Source organism: Rattus norvegicus, chromosome 4 (assembly GCF_021556685.1).
Source record: "Rattus norvegicus strain SHRSP/BbbUtx chromosome 4, alternate assembly SHRSP_T2T, whole genome shotgun sequence".
NCBI classification, from domain to species: domain Eukaryota; kingdom Metazoa; phylum Chordata; class Mammalia; order Rodentia; family Muridae; genus Rattus; species Rattus norvegicus.
In genome coordinates this window covers 141687829-141711762 of record NC_141537.1, presented here as the reverse complement: position 1 = coordinate 141711762, position 23934 = coordinate 141687829, and the positions used below count along the sequence as shown (strand labels likewise).

Here is a 23934-nt window from a genome sequence, read left to right as displayed (position 1 = left end):
AGAAAAGGATTGCCTCTTGAAAGCCTAACCCTCCCCTTCCCAATTCATTTTCAGAATGCATTTGCAAATGTGCCATTATTTTGAAGATAAGAAATAAGTCATAAAATGTTAATTAAATCTTCACATTCTAGTTACTTAGGATTTCAGCTTTGTAGACCAACAGGAAATTGCTTTAAAGAAGTGTCCTCTGTGTGTACTATGTTAAAATGCCTTTATATGCCTCTTTGTTGAAAGACAGTTTGGATGACAGACAAACCATTCACCTGTCTGGTTGTTGTTAAAAATAACTTTCTCAGCAAGTTTCATTCTCTACCATCTACCAAACAAAACCAAAACACAAAACAAAACCAAAAACAGAAGCCAGAGATGGAAATCCACCCTTTCTCCTACCACATCATCTTAGCTACTCTAGATGGAAGCAGTAAATTAAGAGGATGAAGTTAATAGTAATGAAGACAAGATGAATCTTTTTGAAGTAATGATTCATTTTTTAACTTCACAGGCACTCTTAAAACCTTTTCTTACAAAATAGACAAACAAACAAACATTCATCTTTCAATTTAGAACACATCTGCTCCACCCCATCTGCACATACTTGTGACTGAGAGAAATCTACTCTCTAATCCACCCTTTTCTTCCAGTCTCTGCTAAAAATCTGGTGTTGGTCTGCACATAGTACATCCAATATGAAGGTACTGACTGAATCTGCCTGACTTAGTTCAGTTAAAAAGATCTTCATTGTTTATGATGTTAAGGGGCCAGAAACACCATCCAGATCTTGCCCTTAAAGAGCTTACAGTCTTATGAGAGAGAACAAGACAAATATACCAGTAATCCGCGAAGATAACATATGAGAAGACAACATATGTCAAAATAGAGCGGTGAAGCAGACATCAGAGTTGCCGTCCTGTGACCACCCTGCTCCATCAGTGCCACCCAATATGACTCCCTGCTATGACAGGAACATTTTGTATGTACATATCCCAGCATGGCAGCTCTTGAGTACTTATTTCATACTTGAAATGTGTCTGGTGGGAACAAGGAATGGATTGTTTATGCTTTATTTTATTTTGATTGACTTCAATTAGGTTTAAATAGCCAGATGTGAACCAGCAACTACCACTGCAGACAGCATGGCTATCATGCTCCAAATCCAGCTGTTCATTGACCTGGGATCATTATACATTATATCATTATGTGAATTCTTTTGCCTCTTGAGAGTTTGATCAACTACATCCAGATGGGTTCTGGAGATGCATGTGTATTTGGAAAAGTGCCACTGAAGACTGACATGTGGACTAAGTTTAGATACTTCAACCTTCTTCTGTCTTGGTCTGACTTCACCCAGATACCATACACAGGCCCAGAGGAGCTCATAGGCTATTGGCTGGGTCCTGGTGTCTATAAAGACATAGCTAGGCTTGGTTTTGCCCTGTGTGTTTCTATCCTGTATGTAATCAGAGGTGACTTCATGTTCACAGAATGATAGAGAAGTCCAAGGTAGTGTTTATTCATCACAGTAGACACAGGTCTTAACAGAGTGTCTGGTCTGCAAATGTTTGATAAATGTAAGCTCAAGCAAACAAGGGGTCACAAAATATATTTAGACAGTCTTCCATGGATTAGACTTTCTGGCTCTGCTATACAGTGAAGAACAAAGGCTCAAGGAATTGGTAGATGTCAGGGCAAGCACATAGAAGAAAACCAGGAAAGCCGAGACACTGCTGAATGAAATAGTTTAATACTGCCCTTGAGGTACTCATCTTTCTACTCACAAGATGGTGCCTAACACAAAGACCCATAACTGGTAGGGGACAGAGCTGGGGAGGGGGAGAAAGAAAAGGGGAGGGAGGGAAGAGGGAAAGGGAAAGGGATAGGGAGGGAGAGAAGGGGAGAGGGAGAGGGAGAAGGACTACTTAGCCTTAAATGGGGCACCTATATCATGCCCCTTTGTCCCAAGGTTTAGGGATAGTTTGCAGAAGAGAGGGTGGGAAGGTTGTAAGATCCAGAGGTAGTGGATGATCACAAAGAAACACTGTACTCTGGACAAAACAGGGCCACGGTACACAGAAACTCACAGTGGTGGGGACTACTATGTATAAGACCTACACAAGATCAAGACAGACAAACACCCAGAATGAGGTGGGAGGGGCTCGTTATGCCCCATCCACCCCCCAGGCTAAGGAGATATATTGATAGTTGGTAGCCAGCAGGTGAGGGAGAGTCACATTTTCCAGTGATGTTGGTCTTGAGAACTTATCCATGCTCCAGTGATGGTCCTGTAGCCATGCACTTGCCGGCAGCACCGAGTGGACTCTCAATGGGCTTTAAATCAGAACACAGACATTGGGCAGGAGTAGTGGTGGGGGACTGATGGGAACAGGAGTGGGAGTGGGGAGTGAAGAGATGGGGCAGGACTCAGACTTGATCAAAATATGCATACTTGAAATTCTCCAAAGAGAAGGTCACACTTGGAATTAGAAAGAAATTAAAAATCTTAAGAAAAGAATTACTTCGACAGACTCTTGGGATGAAGAAAGTGTAAGTCTTCACTACAACTGAGGTATTCTCAGGTCAAGAACTATAGACCACCATCGTTCTTCCTGAGGCTATAGTTAAAAATAATAGAAAATGTCCCTTATAAAATCCGTGGAGCCCTGTACTGTATGTCATGCCTTGGTGTACTTCTAAAGGCAAGGCTTCCTGAAACTATTCACAAATTGTTTCTGATGGTGTGTCCATGAGACAAGGCTGTGCATAGAATGGACACTCAAACATGTACTGAAATCTCTCTCTCTCTCTCTCTCTCTCTCTCTCTCTCTCTCTCTCTCTCTCTCTCCCTCCCTCTCTCTCTCTTTCCCTCCCTGTCTCCCTCTCTCTCTCTCTCTCTCTCTCTCTCCCTCCCTCCCTCTCTCTCTCTTTCCCTCCCTGTCTCCCTCTCTCTCTCCCTCCCTCCCTCCCTCTCTCTCTCTCTCCCTCTCTCTCTCTCTCTCTCTTACACACACACACACACACACACACACGTCCATATTATTGTGAGGAAGGTGGAAATTACTCTAGGGAACTCCTGAAATTATCTTTTAATTTGCCAATAACCAAAAAAGGGAGGGGTTGGGAAAATATACCAGAGAGGGTAGCTCTTCACAAAAAATCAGTAGAGACTTGAACCACAGATTGATATCCAAATCTGACTCTGTACCTGTGTTGGTTTCTTATTCTTCCTGGCTCCCTTTGGGTGTGGCAGCAGTCTTTACAAACTAGGGGATTGTAAAAAAATGCAGTGAGTTCACATATATAGAAGCCCAGGTCACACACACATGTCTAGGATTGGTCTAGGCTGAACTGTGTGTTGTGAAAGAGAAGTAGGAATCTCAAGATCTTGTATGATGACTGTTTTTGGAAATTGGTTTGGAGATGTAATTAGTTAAGAAAAGCTGGGACTGAAATGGGATAGGCAACAAACTCAATATGATTACTTTTCTTTAAACATAATGTTTTTTTTTTCATTTACTTGTGTGTGTGTGTGTGTGTGTGTGTGTGTGTGTGTGTGTGTGTGTAACAAAAAACAAGTCTACAGCTAGGGCATTCTATGGAGTCAATTCTTTCCTTCTACCAAGTGAGTACTGGGGACTGAGCACAGGTTGGTTAGGCTTGGTGTCAAGGACATTCACCTGCTGAGCCCAGGGTGCTATGAAGGAAGAGCGAGGTTGGAAAGGCCAGAGAATGCAATGTTAACACTGAGGATCTGCAAGCCAAATCTGCAGAAGCTGGAGTGGGGCAAGCTAGCTTGAGTCTGCTGACATTGAAATAGTTTATCTTGGTCTCTAGTCTCCATAACTGTGAAACAATAAATTTCTATTGTTTTAAACCATCCAGTGTGTGGTCCTTTGGCCTTAGGGAACCAATAAAGTGTGTGGTTTTAATACACATAATAAATTACTCTGAGGCTATACTATAATACTCATTTTATTAATACTTAAGGCACCAACTGTCCTTATGTGCCTTCTCCCCACACACTCCCAATACACACTATGGATTAGCAAAGCAGTCTGTGTTCTGTACTTTCTGAGGTTCTCATGGATGCAGACAGGGCAACCCAGTTCTTCATTTCCAGTAAACTCAACGACCTCGCCCCTTCATTTCCAAGGACCTCATAGCTAAACCAGGAATTATTTATGAGCCATCTCAGTCTATGCTGAAACCACGTTCTTCCAACATTTTGAAAGCCACATACCAGATATAACTTGGAAACTTCTGAAATCAGGACTGCAAAAGAATATTTTATTTTTCTTTCTGGTTAAATCACTTGTACAATTAAGTTCTTTTTTTTCTTTGAAAGAAATGGGCCATTTGCATATCTTGAATTAAAAAAGCAATTTAACATTATCTAACTGAGAAACTGACAGGAGGGTAAACAGAACTACAAACAACAACTGTCCTATTTTTATTGCTGCTTTTAGCAAGAACAATGATATAAAAACTATTGTGAAACTGACTAATTTTAGTCTTTTATAGATTATTTTAACTTTCATCTTGTAATGTGTCTACATGAAATGATTGTCCTCTAATTAGTAGCATGAATAAATGTTAGATGCATGCTATATCTTTAGTGCGGCCACATTAACGCGTCTGGAAGGTCCAGGTTCATTACTTTAAATTCTTCATAGAATAGTGCTTAGAAGTTTTACTTTGGATATGGTGCAGCTTCCGCTGTGTTGTGCTAACTAAGTGGGACAATGGAGCTGATTGCTACAATAACTTTGGACGCTCAACACTATCGGAGCACCTATGACAATACAAGATTCACCACGGTCAGGTCAGAAAATGTCGTGAATAGACTGGTAATGCCAAGGAATAGGTTTCTGCATGCTCACCAAGCTGAGCACCTCCTTTAGACTATAGCAGACTTGACTTCTCTCCAAGGCAGAATTAAAGACTGGCCTATAGTAATGGAAATACACTCTCCACCAAAATACACCAGTCTTATATTTATTTTAGAATATTCACTGCATTTTTTTCTTTGCCTTACTAGGGTTCCGCACTGTCTCTGATCATTTTAATCCAGCAGTTATCTGACATTTTAACTTTTTACATTTTTAAAAAAATGGTATCTCCAATGAAATGGAAGCTTATATCTCTGAGGTAGTGTCATTCTCTAAAGAGTCTGGCTGCATGAAATTTTCAACTTTCCAAACTTTAGAAAAATGTCAAGAATGTATCTCTTCCACATGTAAGTGCTCCTTTAAAATCTGAAGAAGTGCCTGGCTCCAGCATGGTTGGGGTTGACAAATTGCTTGCTTTGTGTTCATGAAAGCCCGGGTTCTATCTCTAGCACTGCATTAAGCAGATATGCTGACGTGGACCAGCAATGCCAGCATTAGAGGAGGTGAAGGCAGGGAGGCCTGAAGTTCATAGCCATTGGCTGTGAAATGAGTTCACGGTCAGCCTGCAACACATTGGCTCTTGTTTCTAAGTAAGGAAATACAATAGATAGATAGATAGATAGATAGATAGATAGATAGATAGATAGATAGATAGATAGATAAGAGTCAAATGTATGAAATCATGTGCATGTGTGGCACAAACTCTCCTATTGGTCAAGATATAATATAGCGATATTTGGCAAATGTCAGTTGTCCTTTGGCTTGGGAGGAAGCCAGCACACCGAGCTGTACATTTTAGAGCAGCAAAACAAAGCCAGCTGTCCCTGAACTCTTAAAATAAACTTGATTTCCAATGCCTCTTCTAAACTATTTTTATATAACTTGCCTAATAGGATGTGAAGAACTGTGTGACGTTACCACACTGAGAGAAGAAAGAAAACTCTATCCCTATATTCTGAGGAAAAGTGTGTTGCAATGGGCAAAGCCAGAAGGCAGGGCCCAAACCATGGAGTGAGGTTGGGGTGGAGGGACATGGGGCAGCAGGTGGGGGTGAGATATATGCCCATCACACTGGGCCTGTGTAAGTTTCAGGACCTTTTAGTTTGACATAAGTCTGTTGTAGACTCCTCCCGAATCATGAGGCAATTCTCATAAACTCTCACTTATCATTTATTTGTCAATCAATCAATGAATCAATCAATCCTATATTTACCTACCTACTTATTATCTACTTGCCCATATGCTCTATTAGTTCTGTTTCTTTGGAGAACCCTGACTGGGTGATCTGTCTGTCTGTCTGTCTATCCATCCATCATCCATCCACCATCCATCCATCCATTTATCTATCTATCTATCTATCTATCTATCTATCTATCTATCTGCCATTTATCTACCTATCTACCACTTATCTGCCTGTTTACCTGCTGGTTCAATTATTGTTCGTTTGTTTGTTAGAGAACCCTGACTAACTGAAGTGTCAGAATTCCCGAAACAACTAGGACAAGGGTTGATTTTAAGCCAGGTTTGTTAGCTTTTGAGTTTTTAGTATTTTATCTGATAAAATACTTGCTTCAACTGCTTGCCTGGATTTCAGTGCACACGGGGATACAATGCAGTGTTCTACTCATTACATAAAACGAAACCAACTTTTGGTGTAAAAATCCACAAAAATGGTAGGCTTGGAAAATTTGCAAATTTAAATTCTGGTTAGCTCAAGGTTCCTAGAAAGCTTGTAGTTTCAAACTTTAATATTTTTCTTCCCCTTTTAAGTTTACTTTTTAACATAATTTTCCACAAAACCATGATAATGAATTCCTAATGGATATATAATTTTAACCAGAGCCCTTGTTATTAATTTATTTTCTTACAAGTTTCCCTTTTTGTTCCAAAAGTATACTTGGGATAGGTGTGTGTGGAAGGGGCAGCTAGTTAACGAGAATTTCTGTTAATCAGGTTTTTAAATTGTTTTTTTAGCAAATTACAATCAGGTGGAAACTACTTTCATGAATTTGAAACCATTTCTTATTATAGCATTTCCTTGATAATGATGTGTCCCCCATCTTTATATGCATTTGAAACTAATGGTCCAGTACTCCAATGTGCTCAGAGCTCAGATGACCTGGGCACCATAAACCTACCGGAGCACTTAAGTGGCTGGTCCTTCATTATGCAGCTAAGGTCTGATCTAATCGAATGGTGCAAGGGAACAGCTGAAAACATTAACATGCCCACGGGTACTATAAATCATGCTTTCCATGCATTTTCTTCAATTCATGAGTTTTATTAAGTTCTAAGTAAAAAGAATAGCCATCCTTGAATATCCACAGTATAATTCTTAACCATTAAACTATAAAGTAACACAATGTTATTAGAAAATCATCTTTATTACATACTCGGCCCATGGTTTTTCTAATAGAAATTATAGTTAACATTTTGAACTTTAAAAATAAAAGTCACTTTAGGAATGATGCAAACACTAAAGTTATCTCTTAAATAATGGTTCTTTCTGAATAACATACAATTTTGACTAATATATACCATCTCCTTTTCTCTGCTATTCTCAATGTGTACTTGACTTTCTTCTTCTGAAACAACCATGTCATCTCATGAGATTTTGTGGATCAAGCGATTACTGGAAAAGAAACACCAAAACACCCTGTTCCTCAGTGGGTTTGGGTGAAAATCAGTAATAAAATCAGGCACAACTCCAAGAGGAGAAACAATGGGGAAGAATTTTAAAGGAACTGTGTATGAAACCACATACATTTATATTGCCTCTCTTTCCCCTCCATCCCCCCATCCCTCTCTCCTCCCTCCCTTTGTCCCTTCCTTTCTAGCCATATTAAGTTGAAAACATTGTCACATTAGGACAGTTGGGCATGTCTTAACTACAAAAATTCATTCTCTTTGTTTTGGTGCTCTGCACTGGACAAAACCGTCATTGCCATCTGATACAGTCCAAGAAAACTATGCGCCTTACAAATTTTCTACAGGATTTTAGGTTTAAGGACAAACTAAACTATGGGATATTCAAATAATTCAAATATTTATAACAATGAAGGAATACACACATGCATAAATATGAACATGTATATGTTCTCTGGTGCTGGGGATTTCACATGAAGCCTTGTATATGATATACAAATGCTCTGCCACTCACCTATAGTCCATTATGTTTAAAATGATTTTACACAAAATTCCCCCAAGCTTGTTTTGAATCCATTTTGTAGCCCAAGCTGGCTTTGGACCTGTGATCTTTCTGGCCTTAGACTCATAAGTGCTTGGGATTACAAGCCTGCATTACTAGTCAACATTGTATTTAACATTGGATAACAACAATGGATTTTTAAAACAAAACCAGAAAATCAGTCACTTTCTTGGAGTATACAGCACTAGATTCCACCATGATGGCTAAGAATACAAACATACAACTTTGTGGATTTTATGTCTCAAAACCTAGGGAACACACACATTAGTGTAGTGTTTGGGGATGATAAATATTACCACCAACATGTGCTTGTGTTAGGTGTTTCATGCACTCCAATTTATTGAGCAACGCTTCTGGGGCAGAGGAGTGGAGGGAGCTGCACTGTATTCTGTATAGAGGGGAAGTTATATGTAAAGTGCTGGCATTTGGAGCTAGGTGTGTTTCTCTAAATCTAGTCCACAGACACACTGGGGGCCTAACAGCCTACATATTGTAGCATCTAAAAAGAGAGTCAGCTGTTTACCAGTGAATAGCACCTTACTGGTTAAAGTCCACAGCAGACACCTGGAACAAGTGTGTGGCATAGGAATTACGTAACATCTGAGCGGGATTTAGGTTGTGCCATGAGAGGGATGGAAATCCAGACAGGGAAGTAAATACAGGGCTCTGAAGATTTGCTAAGGTATTTTCACTTACTTCTTATTGGGTCAGTTCTCTAATGAGGATCAATTCACTATCTATGAGCAAGGTAGAGGGAAGAAGTAAGAACAAACAGGAACCTTTGGGAAGGGGTTAATAAGCCTCAACACAAGCTACATAAAACTGTAAGGAGACCTGGCCTGGGCATCACAGTGACAGTAACAAAGAAGGGGAATATTTGGGAACAACAACTCTAGGAGCATCTATTAGGCATCACAGCTAACTAGACATGAATAAATGGGGTGTTATTAAATACAGAGGCCACCTGTGATAAGGCTGGTTCCCAGGCTAGCAGACAGCCAGGCAAGTGCACTTTTGGAAGTCAAGTGGATTTCCACTGGGGTGACAGACTGTGGGAAATGAAGGTCTGGGTTTCTCCTGCTTGGCACCCCTCCTTGCTGGGCCAGTTCACCGTGGCTTCCTTCTTAGGCAGAAAGCAAACTCGATCACATAGATGCACTTAATTCTTGATATACACATTATTTCCTCTCGCTTATCAGGGTGAAAAGATCCAGCAGACATTCGCATGTAGACAACCACGAGTTTGGAGTGAATTTATTCTCACTTCCAGTACTGAGATTGAAATCTAGGAGGTCACTTCATCTAGCGGGTCCCTTAAGATCTCAAAGTGTAAGGAAAGAAAAAGTGAGTAGTAAAGGGATCATGCAGTGAAAATATAAAATACAACAGAGCATTACTTAAAAAGAACTGAGTGGAAAGACCGGGTGATAACTCAGTCAGCAAAGTGTTTGAACTGTAATCCCAAGGACTAGAGTGTGATCCACCTGAACTACATACTTTTGTGTTTAAAAAGCCAGTGGTTGGTAGATATTTGTAATCCCAGCACTTGGGGAGGCCGAGAAAGGTGGATTCCTGGAACTCCCTGGTCAACCAGCCTAGCCAACCTGGTTATAGGTTCTGTATAAAACATTGCCTGAGAGAGTACTGGTTGACCTGTGGTCTCTGCAGGTACCCACACATGCACACCCATGTGTATGCACAGCTTCCTCCCAAGTTTTGCTCCTATACATACATGTACATGTGTGTGCGTGCGCGTGCGCGCGGATTATACCTCTACCATCTCCTAGACTACTTGGCAACATTATCTGATTATAGTTATAAGTAGATACAACAGTGAAAATAAAATGATTACAAGAGGAATCTTCCTCATTCAGTGGGACGATGAGAGCTATGAGCTACAGTGACAGAGATTAGACAGGGGAGTAGATCTTACGCCTAAGGACAAATCACTAACGAATACCTGTCAGACATTAGTCCTCAGGGGAAGGTAGTCAGCATGTAACTCTCACAGAAGAGCTTGTAGCCTCCCCACTGGGCTCCATTCTCTGATTATTGTAAGATGAAGCCAAGGAAGTATGATTTCCATAAGTGGAGGTCATAGGCAAGAATGACATCCCATACATGAGTCATGTGCATGAGAGTCTTTCAAGATACTTCCAAATCAGTATTAAGAAATTGTGTTTCATGGGCAACATAGGTGATGGCTTGTCAGTTAACTCAGCGATAAGAAAAGGAAAGCATGGTAGAAGGGGTAAGAAGGCAATGAACGTAAGTCAAAAGTAGGAATCTAACTTATAAGACACTGCTATTTTGGCACTCATTTTTTTCTTTTCATTCTTTCAATCCTATGGTTTGTTTTCTGATAAGATTCAGTTTACTTAATTGATACACACAAGGCTATACATAATACAGGAGAGAACCCCCAAACCATGTGACCATTATTCTTAGAGCTGGACACACAACATAACAAATATGTGAGACACTGGCATGCCGCACAGCCAGCCAGGACTCTATGCTGTTCTGTTAGTAAGCAACTTAAGTCTTCTGTTTTTTCCTTTCCCAAGACCATACATCATGCATTTATTATTATTATTATTATTATTATTATTATTATTATTATTATTAATGTATTGTGCATTCATGTTCAGAGATGCACACACTCATGCATGCCCATTGGCGTCCAGGCTGACATTTGAGTGTCTTTCCCCAACTCTCCCTCCACCTTTTGGATTTTGAGACAGGGTCAGCAATTGGACCTGGACTTCACCGATTAAGCTATCAAGGAAAGCCTACAAGACACTCCTATTCTGCCTCCCAGTGCTAGGGTTACAGGAGTGCACAGCTGCCCCATGCCTGGTTTTCTCATAGGGGCTGGGGATTTGAACTCAGGTTCCCATGCTTAGGTAGCCATCTCTCCAGCCCCACCTCTTCTCAATGTACTTCAAACCCTTCTTTCCCAGTTCATCATGCTAACTCTGCTGACTCTGGTCTTCAGTCATGCTATTCTGTCTCCTGCTCTTCAAGCCCACCAAGCTCCTTCTCACCTCTGGGATTTCATTCTCAAGCTTTCCTTGATCCGTCCCCTTTGCCTGGATAGCTCTTAATCATTCTACGGGCTCTTGTTCAAAGATCACCTCTTCGGAGAGGTCTTCTCTTAAATATCGCCAGGTCATACTCTTCAGGCCCCATGTTCACTGGACTTAATACAGTCATGATTTCATATTTACATATGTGATGCCTGGATTGTTGCCTTTCTCTCCCAGCAGCTGGCAAACTCCACACGGGAAGGCAGACTGTATCAACCACTTTGCTTGCCACTGTATCCCCAGCTTATGGGGGAAAAAAAGAATCTGCTCACAAACGGTGCTGTCACTGTTTGCCAAATGACTGAACTGCAGACTGTCATGCTCTGAGAACTGTGCCAAGTTCTTTCCCATATATACTCCTAGTTGCAGATGAGAAAGGGTGGGGGAAAAAGCAGTCTTTTAAAACCAACCGAGATTGCACAGCCAGTATGCCTTATAGCAGAAAGTCAACCCTAAATGCATCTGGCTTCGTCTTCTGTTTTATCTGATTTGCTCAAGAGCAACGACAGAGGGTCACTTAATTATTTTCTCTTGCTTCCATTCACCATATCTCACCGTGTCTGCAAGCTCATTTAGGATGGAAATAAGACCGTGTAATTTTACATATCCCTCACATTGCTTTTCTAAGAGAAACTCTGAATTCTACGTTCATGTAATGAATACTTGGATTAATAACATTCTTTAGGAATAATACCATGAAAGCTTTCTCAAATTGAGTTCAATGTTCTATAACAACCTCTCTGAGAGAGACATGCACTAACATCTGAGTGTAATGCAGGCATGTGAAGGACTTATCTTCTATCCGAGTACAGAGGAAATAACTAAATATTGTTTAGAAGATGCAGCCTTGGCAAAGTGAAACAGACACACTACGGACATCTCTTCTCCTACTCACTGAATATTTGCTGAGCGCATTTTCCCTATGCCAAGTACTCTTACGGGTGCCAGGAACCAGAGACTAAGTTGTGGGCTTTTCCCTTATGGAGCTGTGTGGTAGTGATGGCATTATAGTGATATAAATAAATAATCTTAAATTAAGGCAGCATGTTCTATACTTGAGGTGAGGACAGGGAGGAGACTCAAGAAAAGCAAAGGCAGCATGAGTAACTCAGGCTTGGGTGGGAAACAAGGCTAAGATCTCCTGTTCTTCTCTATTTACTAACTGACACACGCTGGGCATGTCAGGTTTTTTGTTTTACTTTTTCCTCCCCCCACCGCCCATATCTACAATACTTAACTTTCAGTGTTGCTACGCACTCCTCTCTATACGCTTAGAAAATCCTATTCATTAGCCTCCAAAGGTAGGCAAGTAACCATCTGTGAAGAAGAAGAAGAACTAAGAGTATGTATGAATTTTACCGATAACCAGTAAACTTACCCACTGTTAAACAGACATGTTTATGAGATAAACTAGACAACGTGTATGAGGCTCTTCGTAAGTGATCTTCCTTTCCCTGTCACACAGAGTTCAAAGATGATATTCCAGATTTTCCCTTTCAGGTGCCCATGAAATTCTGCTAGCTGTGTCAGGGGAGAGGCTGTGATGTTAACCAGACTCCAGTGGGAATGAGTGCTCTGAAGCAGGCTCACTTCACTGCCTCACTTGTCCTATGTCTTTGTTTACTTATAACCGTGTCCATGGAGGTTCTCCTGCATACTAGAACACAACGAGGGGGCCACAGTGTGGTAAATGACTCTCTAGTCAGCAGTGTCCACAGCCAAATAAGCTTTGTTAAATATACTGCCCCGGGTATTTTGTTATAACTACAGGAAATGGACTAGCACAAGATATGATCTGGAAATAACAACAAAGGTTTGAATGCAGCTTCTACTTGCCAATTCTTAAATGCAAAGTTCTCTTATGCTCAGTGACAAAAGGTGCCATCTGTGTGAGCTAGTGACTTCATGGAACATCTACTCCGAGTCTTCTTGTCCCTTAAATTCTAGTCTTGGAATTAGCATCCTAGAAATGCAGACATTCAGTTGCTGGCATAATTCCTCTTCTGTGCACTGCTACTATGTACTAAGGACCATTTACCGTGCACTAAGTGAAGGACTTTGTATGCATGTTGGTGGCATAAGGCAGGTTTTATCATTATAATCTCAATTTTGTAGATGGGGATACTCAGGCTCAAGGAGATACTGCCAAACCTCGGAGACTGTTTGAAACTATTTTTTTCCCTAATTCTAAAAACTGCATTGTTATTGCACCCACCCCACGGACTTTGGGCTGTACATCCTGAAACACTGCAGCACTGACTGGCACGCTGTTCTGCTGTGTCACTACCATGGCTGTGGGACACCCTAAATGAATACAATCTTTAGAAATAGCTCAAGTAGTTGTTTTAAACACTGCTCACAGCTTGAAGATCTGGGAAAAATCATTTAACGCTTTCCCTCATGATTCTGCAACTTACCTCTGCAAATGTTAAAGACAGTAATCTTTTTTCAGTGTTAAACACTTTACATCTGCCTTTTCTAAGTGTAACAGAATGGTGCCTATCATTTGTTTGGTTGTTGGTACATGGTCATGTGTATGTGCCTATGTGTGGGAGAATATATACACATGTGAAGTGCACATAAATGTGGAGGTCAAAGGTCAGAATTGGGTATATTCCTCTATTGGTTTCCACTTTAGTTTTTCAGGCAGCTCTTCCAATGAGTGTGGAGCTCACTGGCTGAGCTAGAATGGTTGGCTAACAAGCTCCAGGTATCCCGGTGTCCCAGCTCTGGGATTACAAGTACATGCCAACATCTTGTCTCCCTTATAATACAGAAGTTTGGGACCCAAACAGAAAGCACATGGCTCATGGAGCCATCCCCTATCCCCTAAGTTGCCAATTTTTGAAAATTGAGCCCGTAATTATATAATAATATACATGGTGATAATAATGACCAGAAGAACATAATCTTCAAAAATGTACTTTTATCCACTCAAATTACTTTAAATGTAGTTCAAAAAATATGTGATTAGTAATCTCAATATAATTTTAAAAGAAAGCTCAGAAGTTATTAGGTAGGTAAAATATGAAAACAGATTTGATAATTAAAAGCAATAAAATGTTTTATTTTATTTATATAGTACTTTATGTGACATTATGGAATTTTTTAGACTATAGAAAGGCTACTAGAGTTCATCTAATCCAGTGTTTTTCTCTAGATCTGCAAACTAAAGAGGGAGAGATATAGCAAGAGCTTCAGTGGTGAAGATTTACAGTGAGACAGAGCCAGGTTCACGTCTTGACTCTGTCTCTCACCAGCTCTGTAAGTCACAGAAGGAGGTCTTAAAATGCCTAGGCTAGAAAGAAGAAATGCTAAATTGTAATAAAGAATTCTCCTCAGAAACCTAAATCACTCATTCATTATTCATCCATCCATCCATCCATCCATGCAGCCATCCATCCATGTATCCATCCATGCATCCCTCCCTTCCTCCCTGCCTCCCTGCTTCCCTCCTTGCTTCCCTCTCTCCCTCCCTCCCTCCTTCCCTCCCTCCCCCCTCCAACAAATATGTATGAAGACTGCACTCCAGTGTGGATTCAGGCAAGTTATTTAGTCCTTTCTGCCTTTCTTCCCAAAAGAGCCTTAAAGTGTGGATCTATGTGACAGTGTCAAATGCTGTCTGTGACAGTTGTAAATAAGTTAATGTATATAAAGTGTTTGTGGTTTCTCCTGGTGCACTGCAGAAAGCTGAGAACTAATATTGGAGATTATTATCATTCTCCTACTACCCTGGTGTGTTGGGGAAAATAATGGACTCTGGGGATATAATTTAGGAGCCCTATGTAATATTTTCCTTCCAATTACTAAGCATCTCATTTGCATAGACCCAATCTCTCATTCTATTGCTCAGCTGTGAGAGTGAAACCATTTGGAAACTTCTTCACGAAGGGTCTGTTTTGACAGTGCTATCTTTCATATATGAAAAGAAAAACACTCCATATGGAAAATCTTTGCATGAAACTTCATGCTTTCCTGAAAATATCTCTGCAGTCTCAGTTGGCCTCCCGGGTGAGAAACGATGAGCTCGTGAGTGCAGGAGGAGGTTAGCTGTGTCCCCACAGAGTAAAGGAAAGTTAACTGGTCCTCTGGAGGATTGAGCCTTGCACATCCTCGGTGCTCAAACCCTAATCAGCAATAACAAGCCACAGAAATCCAGTAATGGTTAGTTCATTGTCCTCGGTGGTTCTGTGATGGTCAGGTGAGTTAATGAGAATGCAGATTCCATAACTCATGTCTGAAGAGTTAATGTAGATTCCAATAGCAGTGCCTCGGAACTCTCAGGATCTGACAGAACTCCTATGTAACTCTTACTTGGGACTGTGCGTATCACAGAGGCTTTGGGTGGCCATATAGCTTAGCTCTGTTTCTCAAGAAAATGTTACCATATCCAAGAGAAGCAAAGGGTCAATACACCTTTATGGTCTCGAAAGAAAGCTCTCTTAAAAATTCACTTTGATGCACTAGTCCTACAAACAGGAAATGAAAAGGCATAAGCTTCTCAGTATGCAATCTCTATCTCTGTCTGTTTGTCTTTCTGTCTCTCTGTCTCTGTCTCTGTGTACACATATGAACACACTGTGCATTCACACACATCCTGGTGGTCATCATTTTCTCATAAGAAAGCTGAACTACTCCAGCCCAGGAAAAGAAACAATCAAATCCATAAAGTTACATTACTCGGGCCAGCAAGATGGCCTAGCAGATTAAGGTGCCCGCTGCCAAAGCTCTGACCTTTTCCTCAGGTTGTCATCGACAAGGTGAAGCAGTTCTTCTAGCAGCTGGATGGAATTTGGTCCCTGGGATCTATATCATAGAAGGAGGGCTCTGTCCTGAAAGTTGTTCTCTAACCTCCACACATGCCATGGCATGGGTACCCATGAAGGCATGCTTGCAGAGACGCACTTGCATGTCATACACACACACACACACACACACACACACACACACACACACACACACACACACACCCTACATTGTTGCCCATTTTCTTAGGAGATCATCCTCTCTGTGTTTTTTCTGCATTTTCTAACCCTACTGTCACTTTCCTATAAGCTTTCTTCCCAGTTTGTCCCTGGTACATTTTAAGCTACTGTGGTCAGCTTATGAGTGGGCCCTGGATTCCTCTGTAGGTGGTGGTAACCCATTTTAAGTTCCTCTGCATTATTCCTCTTCACTGGGGCATCCCTGCTCTTGACTTTGGTAACCCAGGAGCTAGAGTGCTGAGTCATCATCGTAGGGTTACCTGCCCTACAGTCAAGAGAGGAAGAGGCAGTGGGCATGAGGGAAGCAGAGAGTCTTGGATCTGTCTCTTCTCACTTCCTTTACTCACTTAGACAGTTTCTACCTGGGCTAAGAAGCAAATCCTGCTCTTTTACCGAAAAATACCATAGAGATATGTTAAGTGACTTGCTCAGTGTCACAAGGAAACTGTTCATGGTTCTTGTTCCTTTAGAGGAAAAGAAGAATGATGATACCATCTCCAACTGTCACAAGTCAAGTAAGATGTATTTTATGATCGTGGAAAGTTTAAAGTTCGAAGACATGAGGCATGAGCTTTCATTTCAACTCAGCACATCTTCCCTCTGTGCAAGCTTGTGTTGTGTTACTTATTACTATAGACTTTCTGTTTGGCACCTTGTGTGTCTGCAAGACACACTGAATACTTAGAGTCATATGAGGAACAAACAAGTAGTCTCCAGTCTGCAGTTGTTCATACACTAAGCAAACCCTTTCCTCAAGCAAACCCGTGCTATGGCCTCTCAATGGAACTAGACTTCAAACTGTCACTTAAACCTCTGCTCCTGTTGATAGCTCACCCTTCACATTAACTGGTGTGATTCGCAAAGCCTTTTCTGACTGCAACTACATGAATTAAAATATATCCTGTATTTCCACAGTATATTTCGCTCTCTTGTCTTTCCGGAACCCTAGTTGGATATAATCTTGTTGAAGGCAGTGGCAAAGTCTGTGAAAAGATGGTTTCACATTTAGGGCCCTATTAGTGTTGGATCAGGTAAATCTTCATTGAAGGTGACCAACATAAGAATTTTAGGTGCTTTCTATCGCCTTTGGCTTCTTCACACTAAATGCTTTCAACTGTCTTGAAGATAGGTTTGAACAATTTTCTAAATACCCTGTGTATATGTGTGGAGTTTGCCACTGGTGGAAATCTTCTGCTAAGACTATCTTTTTCATTCTGGGCACGGAAAAATACCAAAGGGTACAATGACTGATGGACACAAGACGCTTGTGCTGGATTTGGTAAGAGCTGCAGACAAATCAAGCTAACTTCACTTGGGTTCAAGGCCTTAGGTGAAATTCTGCATGTACTTCGTGTTTGGAATGTACTCATGAGGTAAACATGTTTAGGACTCAGAAACAGCTTCCTGGTTTTTTTTCTGCTTCAAATTCTTTCCCCCAAAAAGGTGTCTCAGACCAGGAAGTATGAAGCTATCAATACTGGGGAGATTATTTTATGTTTGTTTTAACTTGTGCTTATGAATATTTTACCTGCATGTATATATGTGCACCATCTGTGTGCTTGGCACCCATGGAGGTCACAAAAACAGAATCGGATCCCCTAGCATTGAAGCTATAAGTACTTGTAAGTCACCACATATGTTCTGGGGACTTAATTTGAAGAGAACCAGGGTTTTCCTCAAGAACAAACAGTGATCTTAACCTTGGAACCATCTCTCCACATCCCCCCAAGGAATTCTTTCAAAGGGAACAAGAACAAGAGCAACAACAACAACAACAACAAGCTTAGCTGTAGGACTGAAGACCAGAAAAATCACCTTGTAGAAAAGGTGCGGTTGTTCCCTTGAACATTAGCTATACAGAGAATCACAGCCTTGGAGCAGAAATCTAGTTCTTTGCAGCAACAATCCTAGAAGCATCTAGCAGCTTCCCTGGGTCTTTTACAACAGCACTCTGACAGGGAGAGGAAGCATCAGGATTCCTGGTTGCAGGACAGCAGGAAGGTCACACATCCGGGGCATTAGTTTCAGAGCTGGGAACTGCTCTGAGCTTTCCTGACTGCACTGTACTTGATTATGCTGATTATTATGGATACAAATGGAGACTCACTACTATTGTGAAATAACAATGCGGGTTAATGATATTCTTTATTCCTAGAGGGGGGAATTACAGACACGAAACCAATTAAGCCACCTTTCTTCCTTTGCAAAGCTGTTTTCGTTGTCCTAAATGAAGATCCTCACATAGGGCTTACTGCTAGTAAGGACAGACTAATTTGTTCTTCTTCCTCAGATTTTACTGAGGTAGGCACTGATATTGGGGCTGTCCAGGTTTTCCCTTCTGAGCTGAAAATGACTATGTTAATATGCTAGCTCACAAAAGGCAGTACCAAATGGGAAAACCAAATATTTTGAAATGAATATTCAACAGTTTATCCCTTTTCAGAGGTCCAGCAACACTGCTCTTGGAAATCTCTATTAGGTAAAGGGTCTTGATTGCCCTTTCCTGAACATAGCTTTGGGAAGGCTGTCCTCCTGTGATTGACAAGGTGGCTCCAGAGAACAATGGGAGACTAATTTATGTGTTCCTCAAACTTTAAATAGTTGTACTTTAGTTCCAGGGCTTCAAAATATGTGCCACAAAAAACCTTTCACATAGAAGGATGTCATGTCACATGTATATTGTTAATGTAACTATGGTAACCTCCAAAAATGCCACCAATGTGTCTGTCTCATACACAAATGAGGTGACAGCTGTGGAGTCCATGTCTGCCTGTACTATAGTAGATGTGAGCAAAGACAGCCTGGGTCAGAGATTACAACTCATTTACAGTAATCAGGGCTTCCAAATAACATCTCGACTCTGAGATACAGAACGTACATGGAAAGTAAGAAGGCACTGGGAAAGCGGCCTCTACTCCATAGCTCTCAAAACTAAGTGACTTATCTTAACCTAATGCATTTGTCTTTTTAACAGGTGCTCCAAAATTAGGGTGGACAGGACCTCTGATGCGTATTCCAAGTCAGCACCTATTGTCTCTGCTTCTTAGGGGCCATATTTCAGTTTGGTGGGCGAAGAGGATTCCACCCAAGTTGAATGTTTTATGGTGGTAACGGCACTGGACGAAAAACTTCTATAATCATTCTGACTGATGGTGGTAGTTAGTCCTTTCAGCCACATTGGCCCAGACACTCTATGTTACAACCGAGGAATCTCAAAGCTGGCAGGTTAAGACAGACACACCAGAACACTTAGGTATAGTTGGTAACAGCCTATTTATCAACCAAGTAACTGGTAAAATAATATTAGGTCAATAAACCACTTATTATGTCTCTATCTCTTCCTTGAAATATGGAAACTAAACTCAGATACATGCCCCGGATGGTGATATGAAAGAAATGAGAGAGAGAAAGGGAGAGAGGGAGGGAGGGAAGGAGGGAGGGACAGGGAGAGAGAGGGAGAGTGTTTTAAAGTAAACTTTATTTAAAACTTTAATGACAAATAGTTCAAATGTGCTCTCTAAAATCTTGCAATTTACCGAGTTTAGCCTTTGTACTTTGAGCCAAAATAAGAGACTACATGTTTTTCTGACTTCGTCTATATAATTTTAATTTTATTCTGAATAAAATATTAATCAAAGCTCTATTCATGAGTTAAAGATATTTCCATTGTTCTCAGAAACCAAAATATGATTCTAAAATGGAAGCTGCTTTATCTTCAGATTGGTTTAACCCAAAATAGACGTTCAGCATAATAATTTTAAAAACTTAAATACAATATTGGAGCAGCCTTATATTAGTTCCAGAATGAGTCAGAGAATAACCATTTGCAGTTGAAATGCAAACAGAACTGAGCGAGCCTGGTAAAAGCGGCACCTCAGTAATGCACCGTACTTTATAGACAGTTTATGTCTATAAAGGTGACATCAAAGCCTCCAATAAGATAATTGATGGTCATTTATAGTTAGATGAGAGGAGAAATAGAAATATAATTGCAATAGTAGATTTATTTCTTAGAAGTAGTATTTCTCTGGATATGTTATCGAGAGAGAAGATTTGTAATAGATGGACGGAGCAGTGCAGGTCAAGAGCCCAGCAACATCAGACCACAGAGCAGCCGAGGGGAGGTTTTCTCGTGTTTGTCTTACTTGTTAATTTCACCACTCTAGACTCTAACAGGGGCTACCTGTGACTACGTTGTCACAACTACTGCCTGCGGTTTGATCTGGTTAGTGTTTCTTTTATTTAACAGACTAATCTTTTCGAATAAGTACCTTGTTACTTTTATTTACAAAGGAATGTTCACTCAGTTTTTCCTGCATTAGACTTGTGCAATAAAGATCTTGTCCAGGGAGGCCAACAGTTGAGAGTTCAAAACTAAGGTGCGGTGCCATCTCAGTTTGATTTCAAAACTACCCTGGAATAATTTTTACAACAAAGGGGCATGTGGGCTTAGTTTGGAAATGCTACCATCTTTTGTTTTAAGAGTCATTCCTCAATTCCATCAGGGAGACAAAAATGCCAGGTTTGAGAGTCCCAGAAGAGCTCACCACACCAATGTTACTTCCTGACTTCTGAATAGTTTCAAGACACAAAATGCACCTTGACTATAACACTTCTTATTCAGATTGGATTTGATTCATTTTTTTCCTACTTGGAGCAGACTGCTTTACAGATAAAAAACACTGGACAAGAATACAATAACTATAACAACAACAACAACTTCAGAAAACATGGGAAACAACCTGCTAACATTGTTGTCCACCCCTCTTCCCAACCAAGCCCCTCAAAGCAATATGGTCTTTCTGCTATTTAATTTCTCCTTGGGCCAAACACTGTTCAGTAAATAAGCTTCTTTTTCCCTTCAGCAGTTTTTAGGACTGACAAAAGAAGAGTTTCTGGTGCTAGCCTGTCAGGGGTTAGAACTGCCAAGCCTCACACGTGGACCATGCTGCCCAGCTTCTGTTCCATCGGTCTTAACAACATCAGGAGGTGAACAGCATGGCAGACTGGCTAATCTATACAAGACAGAAAGGACCTTGCTTTGGGAGTCCATTGAATGAATTCCCCTGCTCACTGTTCTGTATTGAGAGACCCTCACACACTGAGCTAGGTCTATTCCTCTTGCTGGAATAGGACGCTCTTCACTTGCAGTTCTGTAACTTGGGCACCTATGGAACCCACATGCTGTTAAAAGGACAGTGACCTTTCTAATGAGATCTTTCAGACGACCAGTGACAACTACCTTCTCCTATATTACTTATTTTACAGGGCAGGGAGCAAAAGCTGGCCAAGGCAAAACATTATTCAAAGGAAAAGAAAAAAGAACTCTAAAAGTTGGGAAGTCCTCAAAGAAATCACTTCAAAGCGCTGGAAGTGGATTGATTCAAGTTCCTGCCTGCAGAGAAACAGTCCCTATATGTGGCAGGCACAGCCACAGTCAGGTATGAGCCAGTAGATTCCATAGAATACCACACTACAATTTTGGCTCTTGAATAAAGGTATCAGCAAGCCATGGAGTCCCCAAACAGAGAAACTCACACTGCGCCTTTATTCCATGTTCTTAAGGTCTATTGTTAACTGAAGACTCCTTGTCTTTTCAAATTCCTTCATGTGAATGGATGAGGCCAGACATCTGCCAGGATCCCCTTACATTTGCATGCAAATTAGAGACTTCATGACATACAGGGCCTTGGAGCCAGTAACACCACTTCGACTCCAGCTTTATACAGGTCAAAGTATAAATCTTCGTGAACTTTACACTCCTCAAGTTCCGGCTTTTAAAAATGAAGTAATGACCGTACGTGAATAATATTAATTGCCTGGATGGCTGTAGTAAATTGAACTATGAAACAAGATAACCGGACTGACTAGAAGATCCTACAGAAAAAAGTCCAAGTCAGCAGTTCTTGTTCCCTCGGCAATTTGAATTCATCAACATTTGTTTTATTATCTGGGTCTGCAAATGCACACACTACAGACAGGATGGGATTTAGGCGCTTTTGCCTACCCGGTTCAGGCACTCAGGCGTTTACACTCTGAACCCCTCACTCTATTGCTGTGGATACCGCAGGGAAGGTCCCTCTGGAGCAAGTACTACCACGGAATCTTCCAGCCTGCGCATCCATGCCTGCTGTCCGGCAAAAGACCCAGGACGAACTTTCCAACCTGCCCAGTTGTGCAGGGCACTTCTTGGCTGCTAGGCTTTTCCGGGAGAGGAGAGGAGGGAACCCAGCCAGCCAAGGACTTCCCCCTGAGCCTGAGGTAGCAGCGGTCACCGCAGGAACCTAGGAAGCACCGAATCAGTCAGCAGCAGCCCAAACCCCTCTCCATGCAGCACAAAGGACACTCGCTGGCAAACTTTCCTAGCCACTGACCCCGGAGCAGAATGCCTGGAAAAGACCAAGACTTCCCCTGAAATGTTCACATCCATAGCAGGCCTCCTTAAGGGGCTACCCCTTCTAGGCTCAGAACAGTTTTCTCCTTCTTGGACCACATAATAGTTGAGTATGTTCTCCCCGATGGTCTGACTTCAGTATCCTCAACGTTTTAGGATACTTGCTCTTTATTCTTAACACCGAGGCCATTGCCAAGACCTCTCCCTCTCCCCACAACCTGCCACCTTCCTCTCTCTCCTTGTGACCCCATTTCCAACTTCCCGGGTCTTCTGTCAGTGTCCTTTCCAGGCCTCCAGCTTCTTTTCCCTGGTTACAGCCCCAAGCCTTCTCTTCTCTTTCCCACTCTGATGGGTCCCTAAGATCCTGGGGGCTCAACTCCAGTCACTGCATTTTGCCCATTTATGTCTGGCCTTATTTCTCAACTATTGCTCTCCCCCGCCCTGCTTCATTTTGAAGGCAAGGGGGTAACCAGTAGATTCTCCTTTCCCGACTTTTTCCACCCTAGCTGGAGAAGCCGCGCCCCCTTGTTCCCCTTAGCCCTGCGATCTTATCCCAGGGTTTCTCAAACGCGGTAGGGTCCGCCAAGCTGCCAAGTTTGTCTCTACTTCCTCCCCGCTGCCTCCCGCACCTCCCGCTGCCTCCCACACCTCATGCTGCGGCCCAGTTGGTCCGGGCACTTACCCTAAGGCTGGGCTGACAGGGGTGTTGGGGTGCGCACGGAGAGGGTGGTGGTGGCAGCGGCAGCGGCAGCAGCCAGCCGGAGGATGAGGACCGGCAGAGCAGCGCCTCCACCCAGCCCGCAGCGCGCACTGGCTCCTTGGGGGACCCCCAGCAGAGCACCAAGACGCAAGGCGAGACAGCCGCAGGAGCAACAGCTGCTGCGCGGGGCTGGGCTAAATCGCGTTCTTGGGGGTCGTGGTAGAGACTGGCGGGATTAAGAAAGGGGGTAAAAGAAATGGGGTGCAGAGGGCGGGGCAGCAAAGGATCTGGTCTCAAGGAAGGCGCCCTAGGCGCCTTGGGGTGCGGTGGCAAGGATGCCGCTGCCTGGGAGGACGCCGCGGGCCTGGGTCCCCGCCCGGCAAGCGCTGCAAACCGGGGCGCACGGGCCTCGCCTCGCTCCACCGCTTGCTGCCCGCGCCCTCCGTGCGCCCCGCTTTGTGCTCCCCGCAGCCGGCGTGCACCTGGTGTAAGCAAAAGCGGTCAGCTGATGGGCTGCGCGCCGATTGGCTGCTCAGCGGTCTCCTCCCCTCCCGCCCGACCCCCTTCCCGGCCTCCCCCTACCGGCCTCCCGCCCCGAAGCCCGCCTAGGCGCAGTCCCGCGCCGGGGCACCATCTGTAGCCCGCCCAACAAAGGGGCAGCTCAGGCCCGCCACCCTG

General features: G+C 42.4%; 1 protein-coding gene across 2 annotated transcripts in view; it reads right to left on the bottom strand.

Moving 5' to 3' along the window:
* Lrrn1 (leucine rich repeat neuronal 1) overlaps positions 1 to 23717 on the bottom strand; it is a 39434-nt gene extending 15717 nt beyond the window's left edge. The window contains 1 exon segment of one of the 2 annotated variants that reach the window (NM_001037363.2): positions 23239 to 23717. The gene's annotated coding sequence lies outside the window, so the exon portion shown is untranslated. 2 annotated transcript variants of the gene reach the window in all.
* Positions 23718 to 23934: the final 217 nt, after the last annotated feature.